Source organism: Parambassis ranga, chromosome 8, assembly GCF_900634625.1.
Source record: "Parambassis ranga chromosome 8, fParRan2.1, whole genome shotgun sequence".
Lineage (NCBI taxonomy): Eukaryota > Metazoa > Chordata > Actinopteri > Ambassidae > Parambassis > Parambassis ranga.
The window spans coordinates 3,141,462-3,164,591 of record NC_041029.1 but is presented as its reverse complement, the minus strand read 5'-3'; positions in this window follow the sequence as shown (position 1 = coordinate 3,164,591).

The following is a 23,130-nucleotide window of genomic DNA, read 5'->3' as shown; positions in this document are numbered from 1 at the left end:
TGTGGATCACTGCAGTGTGTGTGTGTGTGTGGGGGGGGGGATTGTAGTGTTGGTGTATTATTTTCATCATGTCTGAAGCCTTCTCCATGAACAGGTGTGCATGCTGTGAAGCTTCAGGGTGTGTGGTCAGGGTCAGTCTTCATGTCTTCACATCAGCTCTGTCTCGTCTTTTAGCGGCTCGTTGTTCCTGCTGGTTACCTGATGGGGGCATGGCCTCTCACCCTCTGGTGGTTTCTAGCTTGTTGACCTTCCTTCTCAGCTGTCCAACCTTCCCTGTCACCATGCAGCACTCTGCCTGACTGACACTTCAGCGTCCTTGCTGTCAAACCTGTAAACTCATGAGGTGACCTTTGCTTCCAAAAGTAAATGGACACCCAATCAGTAAATCTTAATGCCCCAGCTGATGATTGTTTACATTGCATCTGATTGATTAATCATGGAGTGTTCTGACATTTGATGGAACATGTTCCTGTTTCCAGACTAACAGTTCAAATCTCCATTCATTGATCATTGTTGCAGATTTAGAGCAGGTAATGAGGATTTAGACGAGGACTTTGTGTGTCTGTCTGCACAAAGAAATGATCTTCACAGTCTGTTGAGGAAGAACAGGTCTGTCCTGACCTCAGGACCCTTTATTAGACTTTATAAGTGCAGGAACTAAAACCATGGAGGCCAGCAGACTCGGATGTTCAGCTGGCTGTCCACATACTTTTGAATGCAGAGTGTTTGATCCTGAGTTTCCGTGTTGTGTTTTGCCCTTTGTGTTGTTAACAGCTCTGACTTTGACAGAAGTTGTTGTCACACACACACAGAGGTGAAGTGCACTTTACCTCCACGCAGCCGCCCTGGGGAAACACCGTCACTGCCCCCACTCAGTGTGTTTCTCCTCCTGCACAGTAACTCATCATCAGGCGCGACCTTGGTGCAGCAGGTTTAGAAGGAAGTCAGGAAAATAAGTATGTTTCTATGATGTACAAATGATGTCTGTTCTCCTTCCTGACCTCTTATTTGGCTGTGCAGGGTGTGTGTAGCAGCGGTGACAGATTCACTATGTGAAATAACTCTATAACTCTGTGGCTGTCCTGAGCAACACTCTTTCACTGTGCGTGTGTGTGTGTGTGTGTCCGTCCAGCGTTCCAAGGTGAAAGGAGCTGATGTGTGATGGCGGGCAGAGTGCTGACCAGACAAATGCTTCACCTTTCCCTTCTTTACTTTGCTCACTGGCTCCTGTTGCATCACCGTCCTACCTTCAAGCTGCTTCCAGAAACTCCAGCACTGCAGGTCTGATCTTTTCTACACATGCAAACATCTCCTGTGTTCCATCCACAAACAGCCAATCAGATTCCTCCGTTGTCTGTTGGACTATCACATTAAATCAATAAAGTTAATGATCCTCACAGGTGTAGTTCAGCAGGATCATCTTTACTAATGAACACCACTTTATGATGTTTCAAGCCTAAATATGAGCACCAGAAGCTAAAAGCTAATGCTAAGCTATAAACCAGCTACAGCACGGTCACATGACTACAACATCAGCACCACCAAGTTCACCGCTCTGACCTCTTCTACAGTACAAACACCTTCATGACCTTTGATGACAATGTTTGTAGTCCCATTTAGCCACTTGTTAGCATGTAGCCTGGCATATGTACTACAGCGTTTTCAGTGCTTGTGTGTGGATTGGTGTGGACGCACACATTTACAGAAGCAATGCCATCTATAAGGAAAAGGTGTTGGAAAAGAAAATGGCTTTGTCTCCGTGTGGATGGGGCCTAAGTTGCAACTTCTGTGGTTTACAAAGACAAAACAGCTACAAGTCAATGATGAACATGATGAAGTTCAGCTGTGTGTGTTTCCATTCATTTGTATAGATACCAAGTTATTTATTCATACACACCTGTTGTTTCTGTAGAGAAGTGATAAAAGTGTGTGTGTGTTACTGTAGAATTGTGCATCAAATGTCAGTGTTCTGTCTGGGTTACCTCGGGTCATTACGACATCACACTGGAGGACAAAATGGGAGTAAAACTGACAAATGAACCTTAACTGTCCATCAGAGCTCACACACACACACACACAGATGGTAGGACAGTCCCGTACATCAGCAACCTGATGGAAATGTGGTCTGGACTAACCAACTGGAAAAGTGACCCTTTGGTTAATGAAGGGGAGAGAGAGAGAGAGAGAGAGAGAGAGAGAGAGAGAGTGTGTGTGTGTGCAAGAGAGGGAAGAAAAAATTCAACTTGGGAAAAAGGGTGAAACAGGAAGTGGCCAAACAAGCTGTAAACATGCTGATCTGAACTTCTGCCTGTTGAGTCTGGAGTGAAACGATGAAACGATGAAGAGTGGTCTGGTGTTATGGAGCAGAGCGGCTGAAGGAGGAGGAGAGGATGGAGGGAAGGTGTGACGGAGCAGAAACAATGGATGTTTAAGGCTTTGACTTAAGGTCTCTAAAACACATCCTGACACCCGAGCAGTAACTCATTAAAATGTCAACTGTCAGGTGGACGTGATGAGGCGCTTCATTAACCCTTAGTGTCCAGGACTGTACTACGACACGTTCAGGCCACTCTCCTCCTCATAGTGTTCCTCCTGAACAAAGCTCTGCTAACACAGATTAGCATTAGTGTGTGTGTTCTTGGTTGATGTGTGTGTGATGACTACCTGCAGGTCACAGAGCACATGACTCTCAGAGTCGCTGTTTCTGAGTTGGCTGGCTAGCACGGGTTAGCGTTGGTGTGTGTTTTTGCATAAATAAGGACTGGCAGATGTGTGCTTGCTAAATATTTGGATGGATTATTGTCTTGTGGATGAAGAGACTCAAACTGTTTGTCCTAATTAAAGTTGTGGATCAGAACCATCAGAGTTAGCTTATCAGCTTACTGTCAGTGTAACCTGATGGCGCAGCTGCTTCGCAGGAAGCTGCTCATTCTCCCAAAAACAATCGTCTGCATTCAGCTGCTGTGGTCACAGCTGGAGGAAGGCGAAACTCATAAATAACAAAAACATATTTTTTTTTTGTTTTAATTATACGCTCTAAAAAGGCTCCAACTATCTGATTTGATGGAACTGATGCTGCGGGTTGCTGCTGCAGCCAGCGGAGCATCCTCTGTCTGATCATTCTGAGCACACAGATGTGCACATCTCATGTTTTAGCAGGTTGTCCGTGAGACTGCAGGAGCAGGACAGAGGGACCACCTCCAACTGCACAAACACATCTGTTATCATGCATCCACCCAGAGTCAGAGAAGTACAAACATCGACTCGGCCTGTCGTCATCCGTCTCTCTGTCACGCTGCTCCGCTTTCAGCGCTCACGGCAACCATTCTGTTTCAGATGGAAATAGGTTCACCTGCGAGCAAAACCACAGCGATCATTATTAATGACTCCCCCCATGTGTGTGTGTGTGAGCAGTTCATTAAAACAAAACAATCTTTCGCTCAGTGGAAGGTCAGTCACAGAATCTCACAGCTTCATTCTGAGATGATTATTAATTCTATGATCTGATATTTTGTATTGTTCAGTTTTCATGTTTTTTCAGGTAAACCAGCACATTAAATGTCTTTGTACACCTTTATGGATGCATCAGGTCGTGTTGTCGGTAAAATGAATACGTTTTCTGTCCAATAATAACACCTTACCTAACTGCTCCACCCTCGCACCCTTCTTCCCATTCTGATTGGTCGTTAAAAGCAGTGTCACATTTTCAGCTAATGCTAAAGAAAGGAGACGACGTGGGTCCTGAGGTTCAGAAGGCTTTAAATGCTGCTGCTGACCTCTGACCTGTACATAGATGGGATAGGCTCCACCCCCTTTGTGACCCTGTACAGGACAAAGCAGGTTTAGAGGATGCCAGAGGACCTAGAGGGCGCTGTGAGACAGTCCTCTGTGAACACTGATCTCATTTGAATGCAGTCCTCAGATATATATCTCTATAGGGGCTCAGCTGCTGCTGGTTGATGTGTCCAATCAGAACGGAGGATGCTGGGAAGTGGCTCCTGGTGACGTCACCAATAGTTATAGATCGGGACTTTTATTGATTATTTATTCGAACAGTGTTTGTTGAGTTGATCGTGTAATATGTGACTGGAGACCATGAGGCCGCTGAAGGTGGAAGACAGAATGATGTCTGCAGGTGGGACTCTGGGTGGAGTTCACGTCCGCTCTGTGGTGATGGTTGCCGCTGCACAGACAGCGTGCAGCGTGTGTGACGGAAACTTTGATAAAAGTCATTTCTGACTTTGCACACACACAAACACACACAAACACACACAGAGCAGATTTTAATGGACTGAATCATTCAGATTATTTTAGCAATTTACCACAGAAGCCGGGCTCAATAAATATTGTTCCAGGAGTGAAGTCATCTGACATTTAGGAATCAGCCAGCCATGGCCAACTGTGTGTGTGTGTGTGCAGACAGGAGAGCCCTGAGGGCACGCAGCTCAGACAGAGTCATTATTTAGTGACATGCAGACGACGGCCGGCCTTAGCAGTGACAGCACACACGCACACCTTTATAAACAGTACATCTGTGGAGCCTGAGGTGATGCAGCTTTAACGAGAAACATCAGTGTTGTTACCTGTTGCTGCTCTGAGCACGCCGGGAAGCTAAGCTAATCATTAAAGATTTAATTAGCGTTTCTTAACGACCTCTCTGCTCCACATTTGTACCTTAACAATACTCTAAAAGTACAACAATTTGTTGAAGTATGAATAAATGCATCTGTCTCTTCAGGTTTAAATCCTCAAATTGGAAAAACAAAACAGGAGCAGCTCAGGGTCGGCGGCGGTGGCGGCGCTGCAGCTCTCTATGCTAATGCCTGCAGCACCTTTTACAGACACATTTAGAAAGCTTTTAAAGTCGCTCTGTTGATAACAAACACACTGTGGCAGGCTCGTGGTTGCAGTATGCTGTCAGAATAAGAATGAAGCTCTTTGACTTGTTAAGTGAATGTTAGGAGACAAATTGGTCTCAGTGCTGAAAGTCTGATGGTTTTCAGGACACCTTTAATCAAAATGGATGTTTTTCGGCTTTTAATGCATCAGAGATTATTCATGAGACACCTTGTCGGCGGCCGCAGAAGGTCATCATCCACAGGTTTAAGACAGAAAACTGTCACTGCTCCAAACTGTGAATAATACAGGTGTATTTGTCTGAGCAGTCTGCTTCCCCTGTTTGTTAAAGCTACAGCGCAGAACATTCATCTCCCCCTGCTGGTGGTGACAGCAATTACAGTCAGCCCTCTGCTGATTGGTCACAGAATATGGTGACACAGTGGAGTTGTTGGGTAAGCTAACTGGCTAACACAGATAAGCAGTTCATGGTGACTTCCTGTTAATTTGCATTCTGGAACCAACTGGAGAGTAGGAGTGAACCTATCAGTGAGTGCAGCTGTATAATGGAGGTTATGGATGTGTTGTTGTGAGCTGCTGAAAGTGTGTGTGTGTGTGTGTGAGAGAGAGAAAAGAGATTTTGGAATGTATTAGTGAAGGAGTCTTAGACTTAGTATGACTCCATGACCTAACCCCAGGGAAAAAAACGCATGGTGCACGCACACACACACACACACACACTGCTGGAGGCGGTGCTTGATGTACACCACTCTGTGATCGTAAGCCAAAGGGGTAGGAGGGAGAGAGAAAAGCCCAGAGAGTCAGCACAGCTAAAATTACAGTCCTGTCACAGCACATCAGCGCCGATGACCGTGTGTGTGTGTGTGTGTGTGTGTGTGTTGGCTCTCCCTAAAGACAGTGTCAGGAAGTAAACAAATATGCATACATACACTGTACACAAATTTACGTACACACAATAATGATGTTCTACAGTCAGAGATTATGTAATGAGAGGATCACAGTGTTATTACACACACACACACACACACACACTATATTATAATACAAGCAGGTTCAAAGTTTGAAATAAAGATTTATTCACTAATGAGGATTAAAGGAAATTTACATGTATACTAAAATCATAACTTTACTAACCTCAGCACTAAAACCATACTTACTCCTGAGATATGTGAGATCATGAAGGAGCTGGATTACTGTTAACATGGTCAGACACGGCTTTGAAGACAGCACGTTTTCATAAACAGTGTAAAAAACACTTAATTTCTTTACCAGATATAAATATACTGGTGGTATTTTCTGGTAGAGACATATTACCACTATAACTGTACCAAACTCTCCATCTTTCATATTTACAGAGCAGTGATGGATACAGTTTGGTGTTTATTGGTTCATTTTTAGGCATCGATTATGCCCAGACTGTTCCAGATAGGACAGATCTGATGACAGTTTCTGATTCTGTGGGAAAAGCTAACCCTATGCAGTGACTCAAAGTAGAGCTTACATCCAGTCTGGCTAACACGTAGCTTCTCATTAGCATGCAACACATGGTGGATAAAGCTAATATGTAGCCTTTAGCTGAGCACCGTGTCCTCGTAGCCTATCAATAGAAATGCACCTGTGTGTGTCTGCATGACGTGTGTGCTGTGTACCTTGTGTGTGTGTGTCTGTATGTGCTGTGTGCCTTGTGTGTGTGTGTCTGTGTGCCTTGTGTGTGTGTGTTTGTGTGTCTGTGTGTGCGCTGACATTGATGAATGAGCTCTACATCAGAGCAATCTGCTCGCACGGCTCTATAAAACCTCCACAAATCAGTCCAGGAAACGAGCTTGTGAGGACGGCCCGCCGTCACATGCTGTCTGTGCATAAATCGTTTGTGTGCGTGTTTTTTTGTGTTTTTTTTAAATATTTCTCATTGACGGTTATTTACAGACAGACACTCCATTCTGCCCTGAAGGGAGACTCGGCATCCTGTAGCTCAGACTGTCAACACGCCGACACAATAGAAGGTGAAAAAGTAAAAACAAAACACCATTAAAATGTGCAAATGAGCTTTGTAGGAGCCAGAGCTTCACACTCTCACACACACCTGTCTGATGTTGGACGGTCGGTGGCACATCAGGAGAGGAGTCCCAGCTCAACCCCCGAGCTGCTGCCTCCACCTGAGGCAGTGAGGCCTCAGAGCTACAGGTGCTGATCCTCGCCGCCTCACTTCCGGTCTGGGCTTGATGAAACCAGTAGAACCACATCATCGGCAAAAAGAAGTGAGGAGTGATCCTGAGGGCACCGATCCCGGATCCCTTCAGCACCAATAAAGAGTCCAACCTCCACCAGGAACCAGTCTGAGTTACTGCCAGCACTGCGACTCGGGTCTTTAACCGGACTGAGCAGACTTGGTCTGTTAGTACAGACACACACGCACACACTCACACACTCACACACTCACACACACACACAGAGGATACCCAGAAGGTCAAACACCTTCTCTGAACCCAAAAGCACATGTGGATGGGCAAACAAGTGGTCCAAGGCCAGGACGGGACCTGTGACAAAAAGAAAACACTGTGTGTGTGTGTGTGTGATGAAAAGTCCACTGACAGTTACCTTCACTACGCGTTGAAGGGCAAAAGCCTGGCGCCGCTTGGGCTCCTGGGAAATATTCCTGTTCTAAACCTGGACACAGAGCGGAGATGGTTCTTTCATTGTCCGGCTGCTTGTTCCTGTTCTCAGTCTGACTCTTCTCCACCTGTGATTGCTGCTCGCTCCTTTAATCATGTCCTAATAGGAGAAAGCTTGCGGCTGTCAGCGCTGGTTAATTAGCGCTCTCTTCTTCTTCCCTCTCTCTCACACTTTTTATCATTTAGTAGCCACAATACGCAGTCAGACACAGCAGTTAGTCAGCAGCCAGGAAGTCAGACACTTGGACATTTATTTAACTTTTAAATAAAACCTGTATAGTGTGTGATATGACTCCAGTGTGCCGCTGAGGCGGAGCTGAACAGAGTTTAAGAAGACAAACAAAGCCGCCGGCCTTCCTGAGAACTTGCTTTTAAAGCAGCTTCATAATTCATGGTGATTTTCTGCATTAACTCGGTGACATCATGCAGACGGACAGTTTTGGGCTGCCATCCGTCCAAACACTATGAAATGTTAATGAGCGAGTGTGATATTATTCCCTGTGACCCCTCCACGGTCCTGCTGCCTTATGATGGCCCACAGTGTCGCCGCCTGCCACGAGCATGTGCGCATGGAGACACACACAGCCTCAGCTCAGAGCGGAGGGAACGCTGTGCAGTGAGTCCTCTGATGGCAGCCTGTTCAGAGAGCGGACCGTTCATGGATCTCATGATGTGGCCTGATAGACACTGTCTGACAAAATGTGTGTTTTATTACAGTTTTTTCTGATTGCTTAAACACTATCAATGATTCCTATAGCACAATTTCTAAAACTATTAATAGTTTTAGCAAAATCACTCACTGAGTTTGCAAAACTAAAAGCAAAAACACTGCTTTACACTCAATTTGCACTTTTGTAACACACAATTTGCAAATGTATAAATATAATCCACTTCACAGAACTCTTTTTGCTGAACTGTAAACACAACTCACTGCTTTACACACAACTTCCAAATGATCAACACACTCCTAGTAAAACTACACACATTTATGGCTGGTATTTACACTATTTTGCCAACTGTCTGGCTACACTGTCACATGTGAGAACTGTTTTACATCATTAGTTCACTTTGCATTCAGCATGAGCTCTGTAAATAAGCCACAGGTAAGCTTCAGTGTGGAGAACAATGGAGGGAGAAGGAGACTGAGAAGAGTGAGAATTAGAGGAGGATGAGGACATGAGGAAGCAGGAGGAAGAGGAGGAGGATGAAGACTAGGAGGTGAATTTAGAGGAAGAGGACGAGGAGGTGAAGAGGAAGGAGGAAGGGTAAGAAGAAATAGAATTACTGATGTCATCAGAGCTACAATAGTGCATCATGTGATCAACCATGGAATGACCCTGAGGGAAACTGGACAACGGGTTCAGCCTGAGCCGCTACACTGTAGCAAGCATCATAAGGACATATTGATGAGAATGGGTTAGTACAGTTCCCTCACACTAAGTTTTGTAGCTGTACCATACTCTAATGAGAAAAACAACAATACTGTACATGTAAAACTGAAACTGTTACTCCACAGAATTGCTAGACATCCAGCATCTGGAAGGAGGCATGCGAGGATATGGACCAGGCATCATGTCAGGCCTGGATACGGCACTCCAGGAGACATGTTCCCCGGTGCCTTGGACTAGAAGACATTGCATGCGACGTTGATGAAATTCTGTGGCCGGACCCAGAGAGACGACAAGACTGATTTTCTCTCTCTCTCTCTTTCAGTGAAATTGTATGTTTTCTTGTGTTTGTTTTGATGTGTGTGAATAAACATTCATACTTGAAGTTTGAATCCCTGTGTTTATAGAACTATTTATGACAAAAGTTTGACCTCACATGGACAGACCTTGTGCACAGAGAAAGCAAAAGCCAGATGTGTTTTCAGTTGATACCATCAGTGTGTAGTTGGCACATTGTGTGCTTAGTAATATGATGGTTTGTGTTAACTGTGTGGTACAAAAATACCATTTTTACAAAGGTTTGAAGAGTTAAGCAAGATGTATTAGCTTTTGCAAGAGATCTACAATGTTTTGCTGATTTGGTGTAAGGTTTTTTTATTTGTGTGTAGAGTTTTGCACAAATAGCCAATAGTTACAGAAATGTGCTTAAGCAATCAGAAAAAACTGTAATACAGTTTTTTCTGATTGCTTAAGCACACCAAACAGTTAACACAAACCACCATATTACTAAGCACACAATGTGCCAACTACACACTGATGGTATTAACTGAAAACACATCTGGCTTTTGCTTTCTCTGTGCACAAGGTCTGTCCATGTGAGGTCAAACTTTTGTCATAAATAGTTCTATAAACACAGGGATTCAAATTTCAAGTATGAATGTTTATTCACACACATCAAAACAAACACTAGAAAACATACAATTTCACTGAAAGAGAGAGAGAGAGAGAAAATCAGTCTCATTGTCTCTCTGGGTCTGGCCACAGAATTTCATCAACATCACATGCATGCAATGTCTTCTAGTCCAAGGCACCGGGGAACATGTCTCCTGGAGTGCCGTATCCAGGCCTGACATGATGCCTGGTCCATATCCTCGCATGCCTCCTTCCAGATGCTGGATGTCTAGTAATTCTGTGGAGTAGCAGTTTCAGTTTTACATGTACAGTATTGTTGTTTTTCTCATTAGAGTATGGTACACCTACAAAACGTAGAGTGAAGGAACTGTACTAACCCATTCTCATCAATATGTCCTTATGATGCTTGCTACAGTGTAGCGGCTCAGGCTGAACCCGTTGTCCAGCTTCCCTCAGGGTCATTCCATGGTTGATCACATGATCCACTATTGTAGCTCCGATGACATCAGTAATTCTATTTCTTCTTACCCTTCCTCCTTCCTCTTCACCTCCTCATCCTCTTCCTCTAAATTCACCTCCTAGTCTTCGTCCTCCTCCTCTTCCTCATGTTCCTCCTCTAATTCTCACTCTTCTCAGTCTTCTTCTCCCTCCATTGTTCTCCACACTGAAGCTTACCTGTGGCTTATTCACAGAGCTCATGCTGATTGCAAAGTGAACTAATGATGTAAAACAGTTCTCACATGTGACAGTGTAGCCAGACAGTTGGCAAAATAGTGTAAATACCAGCCATAAATGTGTGTAGTTTTACTAGGAGTGTGTTGATCATTTGGAAATTGTGTGTAAAGCAGTGAGTTGTGTTTACAGTTCAGCAACAAGAGTGCTGTGAAGTGGATTATATTTATACATTTGCAAATTGTGTGTTACAAAAATGCAAATTGAGTGTAAAGCAGTTTTTTGGCTTTTAGTTTTGCAAACTCAGTGAGTGATTTTGCTATAACTATTAATAGTTTTAGAAATTGCGCTATAAGAATCATTGTTAGTGTTTAAGCAATCAGAAAAAACTGTAAAAAGGACACACATCCACTCACACTGCTGCTGCAACCTTCCGGCTGAGATTCTTACAACAAAACACATTTTAACACCAGTTACATGGACAAAAGTATGTGGACACCGGGCCCCTCCGTGTTCCTGGTTCCTGTCCAGCCTGTCAGGGGTCAGGCGGTCTTGATGTCAGGACAGACCAGTTCTTCCTCATCACGATGTCAGTTCTTTGAGCTGTTTTTTGTGCAGACAGACACACAAAGTGATCATCCTCATCCTCACGATCTGCTCTGAAGCTGCAGCAGTGCTCAGTTTGAGCTGTTGGTCTGAAACAGGAACATTCTCACTGTTTGTCCATCAAATGTCAGAATACACTGATGGATTTTCCATGGACAGTCAATCAATCAATCAATCAGCTGCAGCATGTTTGACACCTTTACAACTAAAAGCAGACTGCTCATGGTGTCCATTTACTTTTGGTCACATATTACTGAGCATCACATGAAGCATTGTATCCTCACATCTGATCCTTTGTTCCTGATTCTATTCATCTCTGTTCACACTCATTGTGTGTGTGTGTGTATGTGGGTGTTTTGTGAGACTGAGCTGAACTATTTCTAAGTCTAAGTGACAACTGTGTCCAGAATGTCAAGCAAACCGATGCAGGGACAAAACCTCAGGGTCACTCAGCCATCTGCTGTTGTTCCTCATGGATATGTATGTGTACTGTGTGTGTGTGTACGGTGTGTGCTGTATGCACTGCACTCTCTTTCGGTGCAAAAACAGTACTTGCATGAGAATGTGTGAGGATGCTGTGTTACCTGTGTGTGTGTGTACATAATAGGCATGTGTTAATAAACGATGCTGGCAGTTTTATTTCTTTACTGCTACTGTGTAATCTGCTATTACAGCATAATGGCCAATCATTCTGAATAGGATCTTAAACTGCGTGTCTGTGTGTGTGACTGTGTGTGTGTGTGTGGGTGGGTGCTCTTTGATAAGGAGCTAAATGGGAATGAAGACTCTAAATTGCCTTTGCAGTGTGAGCTGCTTATGATTATTACAGTGCAGCGTGTCTCTCTGCGTGGCTCCGTGTTGCTGTCTGATAACGACACGCAGTCATCGCTCTGTGGATGTTACTGCAGATCTATATTGTGTGTAGATACTCTGTGTGTGTGATCACTGCTCCGTGAATTGGCCTTGTTTGTTGGACTGAAGCTCTTTGTCAGGGTGAAGTATGTGCTGCTCACAGAGGCTTGTTGCTGCAGTCAGCCTGATAAATCAGACAGCTCCTCCTGGATTCATTAAGGATGCACGTTCACGGCTTCATCAGCAAACACTTCAGTCTGATGAACATTCAGCAGAACACACGTGTCTCCTTCAGCTCGGAGTTTACCTTTTGAGGTTGTGTTTGACCTCTTCCATTAAAGCCTGATCCTCTGAATGAGCCGCTGTGCCAGTCATCAGTTGTCTGCTGCTCCTGTGCCGTGGCGTCACGTCACCTGTTTGAGGATGGCTCAGATTGTAACAACATCAGCTGCTGTTGAATCACACAGCAACATAAACACACAGTGAGGATGAAGAGGGGCTCTTCGTCTCACTGTGTGCTCTCCTGCTTCACCCTGTAAAACCCAGATCTGCTCCTCCACCCTGAGAGATGCTGGTCCAGGTGCTTCAGGCTCCTGGTGAGGATACCTGGGAGTCTAACTCCATATTGAAATATATTTCTTCTTACAATGTTTTGCTTCTGTCATGTTGTAGCTGCTGTAGCACCCAGAAGTTCTCCTGTGTGGCACTATGGAAGGATCATCTTATCTTATCTGGTCCTAGCAGGGACGGTGATGTCACTGGGCTGGTTGGTTCGGAAGTGTGACAGTAGTTAGCATTAGCTAACCCTCACACTAACAGTGATAAAAAGGAGGCCTGGACTGACTCTGGATTTCATTTTTTAATGGTGTCAAACTTCTCTGCATGTCTGCTCCTGTCCACCAAAGGAGGAACCCATGTGGCTGGCCTGGCCACCATGCACTTGCTTAAGAGCCCCTCCCTGGTCCTAGGTACCTGTTCACGGACAAGAGAAACCAGGTTCATTGATTTGTTCAATCCATATGGGTCTTGATGCAGCGCTCGTGGTCCAGCCATCACCTTGGACCAACCTCTCTGTTGAGCAACCAGACATCATAGTTCCCTGATTCCCTCCAGACTCATAGAGGGGTGCAGAAGATCTTAGAGTTTATAAGTCTGAGACCAGGAAGCAGAATTATTCTGCTGTATCTCTATATATATTCAATTTAGATTTCAAAATAAAAAATGTTTTCAGTCTCTTACTGTCACTGAAAATCTCCACCACTGCATCTCTTTATCCACAGTCCACTGTCCTGCAAGTCCTTGCCAGACCAAGTCAGCCTGTGCTTCCTCCTCCTCCTCCCTGTCCTCATCTTCCTCCCTGAGTGCATGTTAATGACATTGCAGCAAAGCAAAGACACCGAGAATAAGAGGAAGAAAGAGGGCAGACTCCACTTTTATTTGTACTTTCAGGAGTCTCTCTGCCCCCCCCCCCCCCACACACACACACCTCACACAGCAGCTCATGACTCTCTTTGTGTGTGTGTGTGTGTGTGTGTGTGTGTGTGTGCCCACAGGTCTATACATGCAGCGTTCCATTTAGCAGAATATTAAATAGATACAAATCCTCCAAACATGATTTGTTTTGGCAAAAGAAAGAGGAACAGAGGAAAGGAGGAAAGAATGCACCCCCCCCCTCCTCCTCCTCCCCCTCCTCCTCTTCCTCCTCTTCCTCTTTGAGATGCTCCAGAAGATAACAGGGTCAGGGATGAGGGGACGCACAGTTGGAGGAGAAGAATGACAGATCAGGAAAAAGAGAGAGAAACCAAGGTTGACACAACACTCCGAATGTTGCATGAGAACATTGCAGTGTGTGTGTATGTGTGTGTGAGGCTACATGTTTACATGTGTGTGTGTGTGTGTGATGTGACATGTGTCTGCAGCAGTGTGCAGGAACCTCTGTGGTCAGCAGTGTGGAATGACGTGTGTGTTTGTTTGGATGTGACTGTGCATGTTTTCCTGTGTGTGTCTGTGTGTGAGTGTGTACAGTAGGAGCGTTTGTGTGTGAGTGTGTGTGTTTTCCTCAGAGTTATTTTTAACCGTGCGTCACAGCAGGAGCTGGAGTTTCACTCCAAGTAGGTCACAAGTGATGATCTCAAATAAGGATGAATCAAAGGCACGCGATCACAGGCAGTGTGTGTGTGTGTGTGTGTGTTATGTCATCATGTGTACACCATCATGCATGTTCTGCAGGAGAATGAAGTTTCATCATTTTCATGCGTTTGATCGTAGATGTTTTCAGAGGTTAGATGATGTCAGAGTTCCCAGGAGGTGATTGGCTGATACACGTGTGATGAATCCTAAGTAGCCTGTTAGCATCTTAGCAGTGTTCTGTTCTTTTGATGGAGAGATAAGACAGGAGGACAGACGGTGCAGAGGACAGGCAGACGTGTGAAGGAGGAGAAGCTGCAGTCCTCAGACACACAAATACAGTTTCTCCTTCAGGTTGTTTTATTATACTAAGACAAACTGACGAGTTTTAATGTTTTATTTCACAGCACATGAGATTCTCCATTCTTTGTGTCTTGTCCTCGTACATGCTCTCGGAGGCTCGTTGCCTTTTCCTCGGCCGGCAGAGCAGAGGACGGCTGACCTGCTTTCTGCTGCTGATGGAGCCTCTGACCCGCGGTTCTGCCTCTAACTGACTGAAGGCTAACTGCTAGCCAACTCAAAATGTTCTGATAAGTAACAAGAAGCTTCAGGCCGCTAACTGTTCCAACTAAAAGCTGGGAGTCTGCAAACTAACTAAAAGGCTAACTGCTAACTGAACGCTACCTAGCCAAGAGTCAGAGTCTGCTAACTTCCTATAGTTAACTAAGATCAGATAAGATAATGCTTTATTGGTCCCCCACAGGGGAAATTCTCAGTTTTCAGATAATAGATGCACACATTAACCAATGCTCTTTTATTTAACACTGAAAACCATTCAACCTAAAGGTTTAACAGCCGCCAACAAGCTGCAGGTTTGCTATGTAACTAATAAATTAACTGCTAACTCACTCGAAGCTGAACGCTAACTCAAAGCTAGCCAGACGTGGAAGCGGTCATCGCTCAGTCAGTCAGCTGAGGGCGGCCGGCGTGCAGCTGACTGACCGCCGGGCTGCGGTCGGTGGCTCGGTCCTCGCAGCCCGGCGCTGGTGGACAGGATTTGGTATGACTGAGCGGCTGTGGCTGTCAGGTCCCTGCAGGCCAGCCGGTGGTCAGAGCGCTGCAGTGCATGATGGACTCTTCCTGCAGCGGACAGCTTGTGCAGCTCACACTTCAATGAGTCTAACAATCTATAGTTCAGCCTGGAAACATCAGAGCAGACAGCCACACGTAGGCTGGTCGGCTGTCATCCATGCTGGTGGACACATCCAAGTCAGAAACAAAACACAACTTATGTATGAAGAGCTGCTCCGAGGCTGCTCTGTAAACACTAAACAAACCAGCGTCTCACAGCATTTATAGATTTGCCTCTGAAAGCAGCGCTGTGTTTTCGTTGCTCCTCCTCTGCACCTGAAACACCATTTATCACACTTGAACTATTGTGTGGAGAAAGTACCGCGCGGCTGAATAAAACATGAAGGCAGTTTGGCCTAAATTAATGTTGCATAGCAGAGTTTACAGAGGACTCAAGCACCACAGTGTGAGCGGGGCGGAGACCAGGTCTCACTTTAAACGTCTGACAGTACATGAGAGGACGTTCTCAGAGCAAGCAAAGCATCCAGAGGCTGCAGCTCGTCGATGAATCCCCGCTCCTCCTCCTCTTTTTCCTGTGTTCAATCCAAAAACGATGAAATCTGAAAAATGATCAATTAGAACCGGCAGCTCTCAAATCTCAAAGCTAACTGTCTGCAAACGAACTGCTAACTAAATGAAGGTAAAAGTCTGAAAACTGAAAGCTAACTGAAAGCTAATGGTTAGCTGAGCTAATTAATTAAACCTACTGCTAACTAAGTGAACAAAGCTAACTGGCTAGCAGCCCTCACCTCTATAACTGGAACAAAATGGTCGTTCTTTCCTCCTGACTGCTGATCCTGTCTGTTGTCACCATGTCTGCCATGTTTAAACAAAGTGTGATCAAGAGAGCTGTCGCTGTGAGCACACCTGTGTGTGTGTGTGTGTGTGTGTGTGTGTGTGTTCACACCTGTGTATGTGTGAAAAAAAAGACAAAATCCAGAGAAAGAGGGGGGGGGGGGCACTGACAGGTGGTAAAGTCGGCCATTTTATCACCTTGGTGTGTGTCTGTGTGACAGTGCTAGCTGGCTGCTTAGCGTGTTTACCTCTCGGGAGTGTGTGTGTGTGTTTAAAGTGTGTGTCTGTATCTGCACAGGTCTGTTTATCTTAGTGTTCCTGATCAGGGCTTCCTCCTTTAGTAGAAGGACGTACGTTCCCTCAGGGGTCGACTCCAAAGTAGCTTATTTTGATGTCTGCACACACACACACACACACACACACACACACACACACACAGAAAGTGGTGACAGCAGGACTGACAAAAGAGGAAAACAAGGACGACACAGAGACAGGCAGAACAAGCTGGATCAAACAGTGATATCAGTCACATTATGTGGAATTATTGAATATACATAAAGTCCAGATCGATCCCGGCCTGGAGCTCAGGAGTAATGACGTTTCTCTTTAAACCTATATCGATGCAGATCGGGTGAAAACTAACTTGCAGGGAGCGTCAGCTGCAGCAGCATCATCAGGGATGTGGGAGGAGGATATTTAAACACATTTACATTCAGGCAGTTACACAGAGCAGGACGCCATCCAGCAGGTGCTCAGGCGGCCATCGTTCAGGCACATTTCCAAACTCACAGGTCAGTCTGTGAGTCTGTCTGTCACTCCTCGGTTTGGTGCTGTAAAACTTTCGCTGTAACTTCACATCCAAACGTTACAGTCTGTCCACCTCCCTCCTCTAATCTGACCTCCGCTTACATTCAGACACGAGCATCACACATGTAGGTCCTGGGGGCTGCAGTGGATTGTGGGTAGAGATGGGGTTTAAAGGTTTATGCACCATGCTGGAACAGCCTGTTCATAATGCTCCAACTTTTAACCTTTTCAGATATTAAGTCTCCAACTTCTGGGACCTCAGCTCACCACCTGGATGAGAAAACAATAAATACTGCAATCATTGTTAAAGACAGCAGAACCAGTCACAGGCAGTCTGGAATTAGCGACCTATCGGCCAATCAGGAAATAGAATTTGTTGTTGCCAGGTGAACCCCTCCCATCCCACTCGTGAACACTTAAGCGGCCTGCTGTGTAATGCTGTGTGTGATGAGGCCAGCTGCTGATATGTGACCTGAGGTTTATGCAGACGTGCGTTCAGGTGATGTCAGGACTGATTCAGGCATCAGTAATGATGCTCGTTGTTTGTTTAACATATTAAATATTACACGTCTTCCAGAGTAAACAGTATCATCCTCTGTAGTAAACGCCGTTATTAAGGTCCAAAAATATGTGATGAGTCGGTTCAGTCCCTGCAGCTGCTCTCACTAACGGTAAATATGAATTATTTTCTGTTTTATGTGATACCTAAAACAAAAAAAAAAGAAAGTGAAATAGAAAGGAGAAACTGAATCACATGCCTCTTCCTCTTCCTCACTCCTTCACCAGTGACCACTTGGACAGCCGTCACAGTTCTGCGGGTCAGAGGCTGGGCCTGGTGCTGGAAGGAGGACGGATGTTTTCACTGCTTTGGGAAGAATAAGTGTGTTTCTGTGAGGGGGAAGCAGATGAAGAGGAGGCGCTGTGCTCCACCCTCCTGCTCCTCATTCATCTCCACATGGGTTATTCACACCCCCCCATGCTCTGATGAGATACTTTCTGACACCAACACTGGATGCCTGCTCCTCCAGCCATCTGCAACACACATATATTCACACACTCAGCACAATCAGAGGACGACACACACCATGCACTGCACTGCTGCTTTCATAAAGCACATAAATGATGAATCCAGCACTGTTTAAACAGATGCTGGAGCTGCTCCACCTGTGTTTGTGACACTGGTCATGTGACATGTTGGTCACATGCTGGATGCTCTTCCTGTAGGACCTCGTCTTACTGCATTCACTTTTGGCATTAGTTTTAGAAACACCATCACACCGTTTTGGGCTCTGGTTACCGTGGTAACCACTCGTGTCCCCACCGCCACAGACTCACAGCACAAAAAAAGGATATCTGGAGCAGTCTGTCAGCCTCTTCACTGAAACCAAGCCCCCGCCTCACCTGCATCACAGTCATCCTCTGGATCTGCACTGTTGACGCCTCGACATCTTTTCTCTGCTAACACTACTTGTGCACCACCCTGTCTCCATCTTTCCCACACTTCTTGTTGTCAGTGGTTGTGATGGTTTCTATGGTGACTTCACTGGTACTAGGATGATCAAATGTGTTGCTTGTCGGACTGTAGTTATGCAAATCAATCATACTGTCAGGCTAACAGTGGCCTCTGCACACTTTCTGGTGTGGCTGAACAGACTGGTGGTTTGGACCTGTGTAAATTCAGAGCAGTGATTCCTTTAAATAACCGACTGCAGGTCTGCTCTGTGTTCACTCTCCTCTGGATGATTGTTATCTTTTAGATACCTGAGAAATGCTCTCCTAACTGTGCCACAAGTATCCTGACATCAGATCACTTTGTCTCCACAGTCTGAGCCCCCTCACACCTACGCTAGTATTAGCTCCTTAGGCTAATGAGACGACTGTAACAGACGGCACGGTGTGAACAGACTGACTGCAGCCGGTTTGTGGGCGAGCCTTCCTACAGTCACACACACTCTCTATTGTTATTACTGCTGAAACACTGTAGGAGCTGCATCTGATTTTACACTGTGTGTGAGGAATCTCACACCCGATGCATGCCAGGAAACACACACACACACGTTTGGTCAGTAGGTTTCATTATGTGGAACTCTGGACGCTCACAGAGGTCAAATATAGTATGACCCTGGTATAATGAAAGTCTACACACACATACAGAACAGTGCAGTATGCAGCAGCACACGTGTTATATGAGGTGTGTGTGTTTCATTTTAGATGATAACAACATGCAGGATTTCTTCAATGTAGTTTCTGCTTGAACAAAAAATGAGGGGTAGAGAGTATGAAGACACACACACACACACATATATATATATATAAATACCATATCTCAGAAGAATCACATTCACTTTCTTCAATGTTACCTCAGGGGCTCCTGTTCTTATGACTTATCCTTTAATGTGTGTGTGTGTGTGTGTGTGTGTGTGTGTGTGTGTGTGTGTGTGAGTCACTCCTCTTGTGTTCGTACAGTGATTCTGCTGACTCCAGTGTTATGTCTTTAATCACAGTGTGTGTTTGTGTATTCTTTTTTGTATATTAGTGCAGATCCTGTGTGTGTGTGTTGGTGATGTGTTTTGTCAGTGTGACTGAACTGAACACAGCTGATTAAAGCAGCGAGCTGTGCCTACACATTCAGTGCACCTCTGCACTGGAAGCCTGGCGCTCAGATTAGAAGTGTGCTGCTCGTGCTGACAGACACTTAATCCAGCGCCTGACTTTATTCAAAGTTCGAGTGTCTGCAGACAAAATGAGCATCTGAACTGGTATCAGTGGATGGAGACGGATAGGCAAAGAGCAAATGCTCAGACTGAGGGAGGGATGGTGTAATCCCGCAGGCTGAAAGCTGAACTCTTCTGAAATGAGATCACCGTGACAGCACTAACCGTCAATGTTAGTTAGATCATTAGTCTTATTTTGAAGCCACTTTTGAGCCACTTCTAGTATTAAAACTATCCAACAACAACCTGTTGGTGTGAAGCTAGCATTCTAACCAGCTACCTATGGACCATACCCTTACTAGAGGGCAAGTAAAGGATCATCCACCAACCTTGTCATACATGCTACTCTAGACGTGGTTGTTGGTGTCTCTGGTCCAGAAGCCCTCCAGCAGCAGCCTGTATCTGCCTGTATCTACTGGATCCGCTCCGTGCTCTCTGCTCGCTGCAGGGACCAGGCTCCTAGTCCTCCATGCTGCCTGATGTCTCTGTGTGAGGAAGAGGAGGCTCCATGTTCGGGCGGCCGCTCCATCCTTCGCTTTAATGTGTCCTCCCTGAATAAATGTCTCGTATCTGGACTCAGCGGTGGGAGTTCAGAGACTGCTGCGTCTTTGTCTTCACAGATGCGTGGCTCAGAGACAGAGTTCTGGACGCCTCCGTCCAGGTGGACCGGCTGGTTTGGTGCTGACAGACGTGCAGCTCTGTAAGTAAGGCTCGCCGTGGTGGCTGCTGTGTTTACATCAGCTCAGTTTCTACTTCCTGCTGCTCCCTGGTGGAGCAGAGGCTCCACTCTGTGTCTGTTGTATCATCAGCATCATTTTAGTCCTCATCAATTGTTTACTGTAAGTATCTTAGTCAGCACTGTATATTTTTAACTCTTGAAGTTATGTCACATGAACACAGCATCATAAACAAGGTGAAAATCTTTGAGAGTAGGAGTCAACCTGTCAGCGCCCTTCCTCATGTCTCATCTTCCTTTTCTCATCAGGGTGAATGGAGCTGACACCTGACTGCTCACACAACATGACATACATTAGTCACTGAAGCCTCTGTCTGAATGTGACACACACACACACACACACACACACTGAGTATATAAGTGAGTTTATGCCCGAGAGCACTTTCTGTCATCTTACTCATGTGCTGTGTTTCCTCTTTAGACTCTGCACTGTACTCTGCTTGTGTTTGTGCCTTTATATTTATGTGTGTGTTACATTAATGCATTGCTGTGTTGGGTTGTTTGTGCCTCCGTCTCACAGTGAGCAGTGTTGGCCTCTGTATGTGATGTCATGCAGTGTGTTTGCTCTGAAACTCTCCACATGTGTGCGCTCTGCTGTCGTGAACCGTCCATGAGTGGATCTTCTTTATTTGTTGTTGTTTGTTTATCCATTCAGCAGGCTGCTGTTTATCAGATTTACTTATTTACTGATGTATGTTTCCTTTGAACAAACTTCATGACAGGTTTTATCTGATGTTCAGCTCTTATCTTTAGAATCCCACTCTGACACTGACTGATGACAGAATTCCATATTCACATATATATTAAACCAAAAAAATGTGATAATCAGTGAGGAGTTGATGCTCCTGATCATGACTGTCAGGTGATGAGGACTGGCTGTAAATCCCCACTGATTATCATTATATAAGGCTACATGCTAACAAGTGGCTAAATAGGACTATAGATGATGGCATTAAAGGTCATCAAGGTGTTTGTACTGTAGAAGAGGTCAGAGCGGTGAACCTGGTGGTGCTGATGTTGTAGTCATGTGACCATGCTGTAGCTGCTTTATAGCTTAGCATTAGTTTTTTAGCAAAGTGGAGATGATCCTGCTGAACTACACCTGTGAGGATCATTAACCTTGGTTACATGTGAAGCCTCCAGCCTCCTGCTTTTTACTTAACACTGACATAAAACTGTGAACCTCCAGCGCAGCAGAGTCTGCCTCATGAACCACTTCATCTTACAGCACAGCGTTCTCTGGCGCTGTCAGGAATCAGAGGGCCAATTGGTATAAATGTGAAAATTTCAGCCCTTCACAGTGAAATGATTGTTGAAGTATCAGAGTGGACTGATCTCCACTCGCTCACAGCCTCTTGACTCTTTTAATTTGCTGAGGAGTGGCTCAGCTGTATTCAGGATGTCACAGAGATGATTGCTAATGACACATCATCTGTGATCCTTGACGGCTCTCCACTAATCAGCTGCAGGAATGCAGCATGTAGAACACAGAGGAGCGGCGCTCCGCTGTAAAAAGCTCGCCTCCTGCTGCCTCCTCCCAGCGCACACATCAAATGACTGATAAACAAACACTGCACCAGAACATGAGTGCAAATATTTACTGCCAGATATTTATAACCACGGATAAATGTGAGGAAACTCAGAAGAAGATCGTCTGAACCAAGCCTGGGAATTAAAACAACTTGGAGTTCCTGCAGTGTCCACTAGAGGCTCCAAAGGTGAGCCAATCCCTACAGACCTCCATGTTAAAAATGTCCAGAGCATCCCCTCCTCAGCTCCACTCATGCTCCCCTGTTTGCCCATATTTGGAGCAACAGCACACAAAAAACAGGTGAATCAGATGCTGTCAATCATCTTTTACCGCCTGAATGTCCCCCTGGGGATCAATACAGTATCTATGTGTGGGTTTCTGATATTTCAGATCCAGTGAGGCGTGTGTTTGACTTTGTGCATCTGTCCTACACTCACAGATGTGACGTAAAGTCTGCTGTGAAGCTATTCACACATGTGGATAAAGTGTTCGATTGAATGCGGCTCAATGAGGCTTCACAGCGCTGCACTGATGCTTCTTTATACTCCAGTAAAATGCAGCAGAGCCTCCGTCAAACCAGAAGTGCCCGAGCCGCACGTCACCGCCTCTGCATATGTCCCAGGATGCACCAGGGGCCTTGTGGGCAAGTCTGGATATCACACAGCTCACAGAGCCGACGTCAACACAGCTGTACAGTCAGAGGCGGCGATACGGCTTCACTCCTTCATGCCCCCCCCTTTGTTTTCTGTTTTTACCCCACTTTAGGATGTTAAAATATGACACACACACACACACACACACACACACACACACACACACACACACTGCCGTGTTCAGATCTGAAGACCTAAATTCAGAGCAGTTGAAGCAGTGTGGATGAGAAAGCTGCTCAGTCATGCCTGCTGTGAGAAGTCATGTACATTGTATATTCTACATCACTAATTTAACACACACACACACACACACACAGATATATATATATATATATATGTTACTTTCACACACTGCACATGAGCCCTCAGCCTCAGAACTTTGTTTTTATTTGTTGTTTCACTGATGACTGAATCACACACACACATTGATCCTGCGTGCAGTGGAAGACATAAATGTGTGATTTGTTGGAGTGAAAACATGAGCGCAGCTTTTTGTTTTTATCAAAAACAGACCGTGTGAATGTCAGCAGACTCAGATCTGCAGGTTTTTTTTGAGGACAGTTTGGAGAAAGGACAAAGGTCTGTTTACATTTCTGCTTTTTAAAATCTGGTTTAGAGACTGCAGCTGTGATGAGAAGAGGACAGACTGAGATGGTTTGGACATGTCCAGAGCAGGG